This window comes from Pteronotus mesoamericanus, unplaced genomic scaffold (genome assembly GCF_021234165.1).
Source record: "Pteronotus mesoamericanus isolate MK-2021 breed Mesoamerican mustached bat unplaced genomic scaffold, CSHL_Meso_final scaffold_705, whole genome shotgun sequence".
Lineage (NCBI taxonomy): Eukaryota > Metazoa > Chordata > Mammalia > Chiroptera > Mormoopidae > Pteronotus > Pteronotus mesoamericanus.
The window spans coordinates 13881644-13891041 of NW_026555326.1; the positions used below are offsets into that span (position 1 = coordinate 13881644).

At 42.2% G+C, this 9398-nt stretch overlaps 1 pseudogene; it reads left to right on the forward strand.

Moving 5' to 3' along the window:
• The first annotated feature begins 4417 nt into the window (after positions 1-4417).
• LOC129062106 (keratin, type I cytoskeletal 18-like) lies at positions 4418-5679 on the forward strand (annotated as a pseudogene).
• The last annotated feature ends 3719 nt before the right edge of the window (positions 5680-9398 follow it).

Genomic DNA, 9398 nt, shown 5'->3' on the forward strand with positions numbered 1-9398 from the left:
CCTCTTCACATCTTTTGCCTATTTTTCTATTAGGTTCTTTAAGGGTTTTTTCTTTGCTATTTTGAATGTGTTCTTTATACATTCCAAATATGAATCCCTTGTTGTTATATGTGTTGCAATTATTTTTTTTCTCAAAGATGGAGAAAAGTGGCCTTGGCTGAGTGACTCAGTTGGTTGGAGGGTCATCCTTATACCAAAAGGTTGTGGGTTCAATTCCTGGTCAGGGCACATACCTAGGTTGTGGGTTTGATCCTCAGTCAGAGCGTGTATGGGAGGCAACTGATGTTTCTCTCACGTCAACGCTTCTCTCTCTCTCCCTTCCTCTCTCTCTAAAATCAATAAACATATCCTTGGTGAGGATTTGGAAAAAAAAGAGATGGAGACAAGTGGTTTGTCTTTTCCCTCTTCAATGGTGTTTTTAAATAAACAGAATTTCTTAATTTATTTTCTTTTAATTTTTATTTACTGATTCTAGAGAGAGAGAGGAAGGGGGAGAGAGAGAGATCACTTTGTTCCACCCGTCCATGCACTCGTTGGTGGCTTCCTGAATGCTCCCTGGCTGGGGAATCCAACCCACAACTTCAGCATATCGGGACAACACTAACCAACTGACCGACCTGGCCTGGGCCAGAATTTCTAAATTTTAAAAAGAACATGCTTATTGATGTATAAAATACATATAAAACATTTTTAAAAACTTTGAGATTTTGATTGCAGTCACATTAAATCTAAAGATTAATTTAGGAAAAGTTGACATCTACAACATTGCTTCTTCCTATTCATGTTTTCATGGTATAACTCTCCATTTAGTGTCTTTCATTAGTGTTACAGTTTTTTTTTCCATTGAGATATTATAGATGTATGTTAGATTTATTCTTAGGTATATTATATTTCTTTTGTCAAGTTTTTAATGTTAGCCATTCTTGTGAGTGTCTTAGAGGTATCTCATTGTGGTTTTACTTTGCATGTGCCAGTTGAAAAATTTCATTGGATACGTTTTTATAATTCTTTTGAAGATTTTATTTATTTTTTTTGGAGAGAGGGGAAGGGAGTGAGAAAGAGAGGGAGAGAAATGTCGATGCGGGAGAGACACACAGCTCGGTTGCCTCTCACAGGCCCCGCAACACAGACGCGCAGGCCACAACCCAGGCGTGTGCCCTGACTGGGAATCAAAATTTTCAGTTTGCAGGCCAGCGTCCGAGTCACTGAGCCACACCGGCCCGGGCCTTTTCATATTGTTATAGGCCATCTGAAAATCTTTTGTGAAATGTCTCTTCAAGTCTTTTGCCCAATTTTTAAAACAGCTTATCTTTTTCTTAATGATTTGAAAGAGTTCTTTATGTATTCTGGATTGGAGTCCTTTGTCAAATATATGTATTGTGAATATTTTCTCCCAGTCTTTGACTTGCATTTATACTTTAATAGTGTATTTCAATAAGCATCAGTTTTTACTTCAAGTCCAATTTATCAATTTTTTCATAGTGCTTTTGATCGTGTTTAAGAAATCTTGCTTACTCCAAGAATGTGAAGGTTTTTCTCCAAAATTTTCTTTTACAGGCTTTCACATTTAGATCAATGAGCTCTCTAGATTTTTGTGCATGCTATGCAAGAAATCAAGATTTTGTGGTGGTTTTCCTGTACGAATATTTAGTTGCTCCACTGAAAAAAAACAAACTACTTTTCCCATTGAATTGCTGAGGTGCCCTTGTTGCAAATCAAGCGACTTTATTTGTGTGAGTCTATTTCTGGGCTTTGTTCTCTGTCCCATTGATAAAGTTGTCTATCCTTATGCCAATATCACACTGTCTTAGTTAATGTAGCTTAATTTTAAGTCTTAAAAATGTAGCACTGTTAGTCCTCCACTTTTTTATTTTTTAAAAGATTAGTTTGGCTATTTGAGGTCCTATGCGTTTTCTATGTGAAATTTAGAATGAGTTCATCAATTTATAAAAAACATTCATGCTGGATTTTGATTAAGATTGTACTCAATTCAAAGATTGATTTCGGACAAATTGACATCCTTCTAATATTGAATCTTCCTATCCTTAAAAATAAGATATTTATGTAGTTAGGCTTTCTAAATATATATATATCTTTTAATAAAATATTAGTTTTTTTATACAGGTCTTGCCAATATTTATTAAATTTATTTCTAGGTACCCTATAGTTTTTGTTGCTATTATAAATGCTTTCTTATATGTAAATCACATTTTTGGTTTATTGAAATGAAACTGAATTAATTACAGTCATTCATTTTGCTAAGCTCTCCTTTGTTTGTAAGTAGTCAGTCATGTGATCTTTAAATAAGCTTTGTTTCCCCACCCCAATATTTATTCCTTTCTTTCATATAAATTTTTTAGCCCTCCTATACTGTCTAGGACTCTCACGCAGCGCTGAACAGGAGCGGCAATAACTTGGGTGGTGGAGGTGGGCAGAGGTGGGCAAAGGGGATGGAAACGGGGGCGAAAAAAGACCTTGCCTGGGACGGTGGGTGCATGATGCACTGCGCAGGGGATGCTTTGTTTTGTTGAGCACGTGAAACCTGTGTGGTTTTGCAAACCCGTGTCACCCCAATAATTTCTATTTTAAAAAACGGTGGTAATGGGTATCCTTTGTCTTGTTTTTGATTTTAGAGAGAGTTCATCTTATGTTTCACTATTGATTTGATTTGGAATTGATTTTTGGCTGTGAATTTTTGAAAGATATTCTTGATCAGGTTAAGGAAGATTCTTTCTGTTCCTTACTGCCAAGGCTTTGATTTTACAATGAGTGAATATTGAATTTTATCTTATGTTTTTCTGCCTTCACTGAGATAGTTATTTTTTTCCTCCTTTAATATGTCACTGAGGTGCCCTGGCTGGTGTGGCTCAGTCCATTGGAGCATTGTCCTGTAAACCCAAAGGTCGTGGGTTCAATTCTGGGTCAGGACCCAAGCAAGAGGCAGCCCAATCCATGCTTCTCTCTCTCTTGTTTTTCTCGCACATCAATGTTTCTCTCCCTCTCTCTCCCTCCCTTGTCCTTTCTCTAGAATCAATGACCATGTCTTCTGGTAAGGATAAAAAAAAAAAGTTATTGAGATAAATTACATTTAAAGACCTTTCTCATATTAAACCACCCTTGTATACTTAGGATAAATCTAACTTTGTCATGGTTGATTAATATTTTTATACGTTGCCAGATTTCATTTGCAGTATCAATTATCCATTGCTGCAGAACAAATCAACTCTAAACTTAGTGTTTTAAAACATTAGCCTTTTTTTCCCTCACTGTTTTGTGGATGAGTAATTTGTACTGAGTTCAGCTGGGTATTCTGCTGCTGGTTTCACTTGGACTCACTTATGTGACTAGTTTTCTGGTGGCCTGAATAGGGCTGGCAGTCAAGGATGGCCATACTCATAGCTGCTGGTTAGCAAGCTGCTAGTTTTGATATCTTGGTTCTTACCGCGTAGTCTCTCCAGAAGGCTTAGGCTTAGACTTGTTCACATGGAAATAGTATTCCAAGTGAACAAGAGTGAAAGTTTTAAGGTTTCTCAAGGCTCAAAAATCACATAATGCCATTCCTGCCACATTTTATTCATCATAGTAAGTCACAGGCCAGCCCAGATTGGAAGAATGAAGAAATAGACTCTTCCTTGATGGGAGGAGCTGCAAATAGGACATTTAAAATCTATTACAATTTGCTATTAGCTATTTGCTATTTTGTTTGGGAATTTTGTGCTTATGTTCATAAGAGGGATTAGGCCATAATTTTCCTTTGTCAAGTTGTCTGTGTGTAGTTTAAGAATCAAGGTCATACCTGCCTTATAGAAAGAGTGAAAGGGTTTTTGTTTTCTAGTCTTTGGAAGAGTTTGTATTAGATTTCAGTGACCTATTCCTTAAAAGATCTGTCCCTTGCCTATAAAACTGGTTTTGGCCGTGTTGTGTGTATGTTAAAGATTTTATTTATTTATTTTTAGACAGAGGGGAAGGGAGGGAGAAAGAAAGGGAGAAAAACATCAATGTGTGGTTGCCTCTCGCATGCCCCCTACTGGGGACCTGGCCCGCAACCCAGGCATGTGCCCTGACTAGGAATTGAACCAGAGACCCTTTGGTTTGCAGGCCGGCACTCAATCCACTAAGCCACACCAGCCATGGTGTGGGTGTTTTATTTGTAGAAAGATTAGCTACTGATTCCATTTCTTTATTAGGACCATTCAGACTTTCTATTTTACACACACACACACACACACACACACACACACACACACACACACACATATATGTATATATATAGATCTTTATAGCTGTCTGTCTATCTATCTATCTATCTATCTATCTATCTATCTATCTATCTATCTGTCTGTCTCTTAAAGAATTTGTCTTGATTGCTTACTACTTAAACCAGAGTCTCGGCTTCTTGCCCTCTTCCCTGTACTACATGAGCTTCAGCACTATCTCCAGATTTTCCACAAACTACTGGACCCTGGGCTCTGTGCAGTCTCCCAGCCACCAGGTCTGGCCGGCCAGCGGCATGGCCAGCATCTAGGCAGGCAGGGGGGCTCGGGCTCCTGGATCTCCGTGTCCCACCCCACCAGCCTGCAGGGCAGCTGGAGATCCGGGAGCTTGGCTGTGGAGATGGCCAGGACTCTGGTGGGCCTGGGGCACCCAGAGCGGGAAGGAGACGCTGCAATGCCTGAACGACAGCCTGACCTCCTACCTGGAGAGGGTAAGAAGCCTGGAGGCTGATAATTGGGGACTGGAGAGCAAACTCCAGGAATACCTGGAGAAGAAGGGACCCTAGGTCAGATACTGGGGGCACTATTTCAAGACCATTGAGGACCTGAGGGCTTAGATCTTTGCAAGTTCTGTGGACAATATTCGCCTTGCTGCTGATGACTTTAGAGTCAAGTATGAGGTGCAGCAGGCCATATGCCATTCTGTGGAGAGTAACCTCACTGGGCTCCAAAGGATCACTAATGACACCAATTTCATTCAGCTGCAGCTGGAGACAGAGAATGAGACTTTCAAGGAAGAGTTGCTCTTCATGAAGGAGAACCACGAGAGGGAAGTAAGTGGTCTACAAAACCAGATTCCCGACTCTGGGTTGACTATGGAGTTAGATGCCCCCAAATCTCAGGACCTCAGCAAGTTCATGGTGGACACTCAGACCCAGCATGTCAAGCTGGCTCGGAAGAACTGAGAGGAGCTAGATGAGTACTGGTGGGCCCAGCAGACCGAGGAGCACATCGTGATGATTACCTCGCAGACCACTGAGATAGGAGCTGCTGAGACGACCCTCATGGAGCTGAGATGCACTAGTCCTCGGAGATCAACCTGGACTCGATCAGAAATCTGAAGGCCAGTTTGGAGAACAGCTTGAGGGAGGTGGAGATGTGCTGTCCCAGGAAGATGGAACAGCTCAACAGGATCCTGCTGTACGTGGAGTCAGAGCTGACCCAGACCTGGGCAGTGCGGCAGCACCCGGCCAAGGAGTGGTAGGATCTGCCCAACATCAAGGTCAAGGTGGAGGCTGAGATTGTCACCTACTGCCGCCTGCTGGAAGAAGGGGAAGACTTCAATCTTGGTGACATGCTCTGAAAGAGCCACTCCATACAGTCCATCCAAAAGACCACCACCTGCAGGACTGTGGATGGAAGAGTGGTGTGTGAGGTTAATGACACCAAAGTTCTGAGGCGTTAAAGGCAGCAGAAGTGGGACACCCTTGCGGGGCAGGAGGCCAAGGAAAAGTTCAGAGATCGCCCTGGCCAGATGGCTCAGTTGGTTAGAGTGCTGTCCTGTATACCAAAAGGTTGTGGGTTCAAGCCTTGGTCAGGGCACACACCTAAGTTGCAGGTTTGATCCCTGGTCCTTGGTTGGGGTATGTATCGGAAGCAGACTATCAATGTTTCTCACGTTGACGTTTCCCTTTCTCTCTCTCTCTCCCCACCCCTTCCTCTCTTTCTAAAATCAATAAATATATCTTTGGGTGATGATTTTTTTAAAAAGTTCAGAAATCATTAAAAAAATAATTTGTTCTTGTTTGCATTTTCAAAATTGCTGGCATTAAGTTTTAGGTAGTATTCTCTTATCTAATTGCTACTCTTTCTGTAGTTAGTTACACTTTTTAATTTACTTTTTGTCTCTTTTTTTCTTTTTATCATTCTTATCAGAGCTTTTTCTATTTTACTTACCTAAAAAACAACTCAGCTTTATTGATCTTATTTTATCTGCTTATTAGTTCACTGCTTTCTGCTTTTGCCTCTATTATATCCTTCCTTCTCTTTTCTTTGGGTTTCTTTTGTTGTTATTTTTCTAAGTTTTAAGTTGGCATAGCTCATTAACTTTTGGCTTTAATTTTTTCAATATAAGCATTTTATGGCTACATACTGCCCTTGAAATACCACTTTGGACCTCTCCCACAAGTTTTCTTTTGCAGTATTTTCTCTAATTTTTTAACAAATTTATGTATTGATTTGAGAGGGGAGAGAGAGAGAGAAAGGGAAACATCAATTTCTTGTTTCATTTGTGGATTCACGGGTTGATTCTTATATGTGCTGTGATCGAGCAGGGATTGAACCTGCAACCTCGACATATCAGGATGACACTGTAACCAACTGAGCTACCAGGCCAGGACTGTTCTGTTTCATTATTGTTGTTATAACGTATCTTTAAATTTCCATTATGATTTGTTTGACCAGTAAGTTTATTTAAAGGGGTATTTTAAAATTCCTAAGTCATAGAGAGTTCTTCAAAACTTAAAATTTTTTTGAAATATTACATAAATTTCAGAAATTTTCTGTAATTTCAGAAATTACAGAAAAGCATATAAAACTTACATGTACAGTGTAGTGAATAGTTAGGAAGCAAACACTTATGTAACCAGGCAGTAAAAAAATTTAAAAAAAGACTATCACCAAAATCCAGATGTCCCCAAAACCCCCCTTTACAACCTTCTCTCTCCTGGCAGAGATGATCACTTTCTTGACTTTTGAGATGGATTTTCCTTACAGATTTACCACCTTTATATGCATATATCAACAATATCAATTAGTTTTGCCTGTTTCAAACTTTATATGAATGTAATCATACAGCATACAAATCTTTTGTGTCTCGATTCTTTCGCTCTGCATTATGTTTGTGAGCTTTATCCATATCGTTGGGTGAGCTGTGGTTGGTTGATTTTTATTGTTGAATAGTATTTTGATGTATACATGTATCACAGATTCTTTATCTGTCCTTTTGGAAAGGGACTCCTGGGTTGTTTCCTATGACCTCTTTGACACCGATTATTTGAAATTATTAAAATTTGCCTTATAACTTGATATGTGGCCAGTTTTGTAGTGCTCCATGTAGGTTTGAAGAAAAAAATGTTTTCTAATGGTTGGGTTTGAGGTTTATATATATTTTTATTCCCTATTGTCTTAAACTCAGACAGCCTTGGTTTTTTCATTACCTGTCTGGCCTCCTAGAAACCATTCAGGGAGAATCTTTTCTAAGATGTTTTCTATATTGAGGAAGCCTGCTCAGAGTAGTGACTGGTAACTAGCAGGAAGGACTTTCCAACTATTTCAAGCGGAATATCCTGGATATGGGGCCTGATGAGGGCGAAAGGCCCGAGGCCCTGAAGGAGGGTCAGGCTGTGTGGGGAAGTGAAAAGATGGGGGGGGAAAGGGATGAAGCCTAACCTTTGTGTGAGGATTCCTGACGTGATTCTAGGATCAGGGTTCCTGCCATCCATCTGCTGGCCCTTTGGACCACTCAGCCACTGGCATGCTTTCCAAGTCTGTATCCATGAGTGGCATCAATTGCTTCTTGGGCGTCTCAGATCCAGCTGGTGAGTCAAAGTGGGGAGCAGAGCAGCGGAAGCCCTTTCCCACCTGCCTCACCACCACTCCTCAGGGCGCGCTGTTGACGGGTCAGCTATCCTAGCTTATGTCTAACAACTATTTGGAAACATTTTGGAAACCCCAAAATGCCTTTATTTAAATGAGAGGTCTGAATTCAGCACTCTGGCACTCTGACACTCTCCTTCCAATGAAGGTGAACATAGGACCCCTGAAGCTCTCCAGCTTTCCTTACCCAGAGAGAGGGGACAGTTAGCTGCAACGTAGCTTGTCCTCAAGATGAGGCATTGAGAGCTCAGTGCGAAACCGCTCCTTCCTCATTCACCAGAAACAGAACCGAGGCATTGGGTCCACAACCTCCTTCCTCCACATAACCCTGGTGCTGTTTCTCTGGTTCCCAAGTTCTTTAGCTCTGCTCAGACCCCGCCTCCCTCCCTACTCCCCAGAGCTTGCCCTCTGGAATGGCGTCACATGCACCTGCAGCTTGGGAACCTGATCCAGGTGGAGGGGGCGGGGGCAGCAGCCCAGGAAGCCTTTGTCTGGCTTCAGCTGGACACTTCTCTTCTCCTTTTGTGTTGGCAGGAAATTTACCCCAGTCCTTTGCCGCAGCCGACCTTAGCCAAAGGTGAGTTTGGGGAGACTTGGAGCCCTTCGAAGGCCTCGTTGGGGGAAGGGCAACGCTTCCTAAAACACTGCTCCCCTTAACATTTCTGATCTAAGACAAATATCCTTCTCCCTGAGCTGCATATAATCGGTCCTCTTCTCGTTGGCCAGGGAAGGTTCGGAAAGGTTCCTCTTAGCTCATGGGATGGGGAAGAAATTAAGGAAAGAAAAGGAGTATCCAGACCCCAGGGTGTCCGCTAAAAAAAATACGGTGGGAGTTGCTTCTCAGTGCCCGAAAGCTGAGCGGGCAGATGGGCTGTTGGACACTCTTAGGGAAAGACAGTGACCTAGGACCATGGATCAGCTTTGGATGGCTCAGGTAATGGACCAATGGGAAGCGGCTCCAAGGAGAGCTGGGCGCTGGCTCTAAGGAGAGCCCCGAGGGGAGAGGGCAGGGGCCGAAGGCATAGTTCCGGAATCTGGGCATTTCATATAGTAGAGACTAGGACATTTCAGTAACTGCCATTGTCAATAAGCATGCAAAATTAGCACCTGTTTGTTTGGTCCCTACAGATGAAGCCTGACTAGAGTGGGTCAGCCCTCTAAGACAATGTGGGTGTGTGAGCTAGGAATGGGCCCTTTAAGATATCAGGCTCTGATTTGCGGTCCTGAAAATCTCTAGCTGACACATCCTCCTGGCTCTGGGTTTGGGATTAGCTCATGGGATGGGGCTGATGAAATCCCAGGAAATTCAGTCCTTATTGGCTTTAGGCCGAGAGGCCCTTTCCAAACAGCAGAGAGGGTCGTAAACAGGGCTCTTGTTTTACAAGGGAAAATGCCACCCGGGAGAACCCCCGTCCCATAGCACTTCCGTTGGGAGCAGCAGAGAGAGGAGATTGGGCCTGGATTAAGTAGGGGGCTGGGGCGAGGGTGGGTCTGCGTTTATCTGGGAGGAGCCTGGAGTTTTCCTCA